The following is a 2500-nucleotide window of genomic DNA, read 5'->3' as shown; positions in this document are numbered from 1 at the left end:
ATCGATACCAGATGACTTTACGGGGGAGAATACAAGGTAACAATTCCCTTTCAAAGAACTCCATATACAAATTGCTTAAAACTGGTGATAAGGGGTTTCCCATAGCCATAGCCATTATTATTTTTTCTTGTTACTATCACCATTTCTATGTGTATATGAATGTATATGTATTTTTATTAACATTAACATTTCCATTTGTAATTAAATGTGTTGTATGTATAATGTCCGAAGGTTTTATGTGGCTATGACCTCTCCCAGTTTTCTTTCTTCTGTATAAATATTGTGTTCTATTTTTTCTTTCTTTGTACTCTGAGGATGTCGTAATAGACGAAAACGTTCAGTATTCCGACTTTAATTTCCCTGTGGTTTCGGCAATATATATATATATATACTGTAAATATATATATTCATATATATATATATATACATACATATATACATATATATATATATATGTGCGCGCGCGTGTGTGTGTGTGTGTGTGTGTGTGTGTATGTGTGTGTGTGTGTGTGTGTGTGTGTGTGCGTGTGTGTGTGTGTGTATGTATACACACACATACATACACACACACACACACACACACACACACCATATATATATATATATATATATATATATATATATTTATATTATATATACAGTATATATATATATGTATATATATAAATATATATATATATATATACTGTATATGTGTGTATATATATATACATATATAAAATATATATATACATATATATATATATATATATATATACATACACATATACTCCTCCATTCAATAAGTAATAAGAAAATGTCATGAGAGACATTAGATATAATTTGATCAAAATACTACTTCATGATGAAGTACACATATATATATTCTATAAAATGACTAACTGGCAACTTTCTATATTTGTAGGTCTGAGTGCAGCGGTGAACGTGGTGGAACCAGTCTGATTCGGTTTGCCGATCTGTGAACACTTTTCAAGATGCAGGAAAACATGGAGCAACGTTACGCCTTCAAATTTTGTGTTAAACTTAAGAAAACCAAACTAGAAGTTTATAGAATGTTAAAGGAGACCTATGGGGATGAACAGATGAGCCAAGCAAGTTTCTATCGGTGGTTTAACAGATTTTCTAAAGGAAACGAACAGGTTGAGGATGAACCCGGATCTGGAGCACCGAAAAGTGCACGCAAGGAGGAAAACATTGAGGAAGTGCAAAGGTTAGTGATGCAAGACCATTGAATATCTGTGAGGATAATATCTGAAGCCGTTGGTATTAGTATTGGCACAGTAGAGACAGTTCTGAACGAAGATCTGAAGCTCCACAAAGTCTGTGCCAAGTTCGTGCCAAAGATCCTCACCGACGACCAGAGGCAGTTTCGTGTGGAATGTTTCACTGACACTCTCGAAATTATAGAGGCTAATTCAGGTTTCCTCAATGAGGTAGTGACTTGCGACGAGAGTTGGATATTCACCTACGACCCTGAGAGCAAAGATGACCCAAAAAGGCAAAGATGAGCAGATCGCAAGAGAAGGCCATGGTCATTCCTTTCTTTGACTCCCAGGGGCTCATTCACATTGAATGGGTTCCTCAAGGTCAAACCGTCAATAAGGAATATTACCTTACTGTTCTGAAAAGGTTCAGCGAGAAGATGAGGAAGAAGAGGCCTCAGCAGTGGAGGAGTGGTCAGTGGTGGTTCCACCAGGACAATGCTCCATGCCACAAGTCAACGCTGGTGACCACCTAGATGGCCGACAGGGGAATGAAAGTGGTACAACACCCACCCTACAACCCTAACCTAACCCCTTGCGACTTCTTCCTGTTCCCACGCATGAAAGACAGCCTCAGGGGAACCAGATCCCAGTCATCAGAGGAGTTGAAAGAGACATCGGAAAGTTACCTGAAGGGACAACTGAAAAAGGACTTTGAGGAGGTCTTCCAGGATTGGATGAGACGCATCCAAAAGTGTATAGATGCGAGAGGCAATTATTTTGAAGGAGACAAAGATTTGTAAGCTTATGAAAAATAAATAGTGTCTCTCCTGACATTTTTTCATTACTTATTGAATGGAGGAGTATGTATGTATACATATATATATATATATATATATATATATATATATATATATATATATGTACATACATACATATACATATGCATATACATATACATATACATATACATATACATATACATATACATATACATATACATATACATATACATATACATATGTAAAACAAAACCTGTCTATCACCTTCCAAATATATGTACATTCTGCCCTTCCATCAAAGCATTATTTGTTTTAGAGCTTCTCTTGACAGCAGAAGTGTTTCTCATCAGTTCTGCGCGACAGACTGCAACGACCTAAATCTTAATCCTCACCTCTACCAATGCGTGAATAGGAGAGAGGGGTCATAGAGGGAATTGAGCATTTCCCGTTCCGGCCCCTGCACCAGATAAACACCCAAGACCAATCACCATTCCCAGAATCAGAAAGGGATGTAGA

This window comes from Oratosquilla oratoria, chromosome 36, assembly GCF_046742065.1.
Source record: "Oratosquilla oratoria isolate Oo_2021 chromosome 36, ASM4674206v1, whole genome shotgun sequence".
NCBI lineage: Eukaryota > Metazoa > Arthropoda > Malacostraca > Stomatopoda > Squillidae > Oratosquilla > Oratosquilla oratoria.
The sequence above is the reverse complement of the archived record's forward strand: the minus strand, read 5'-3'. Positions refer to the sequence as shown.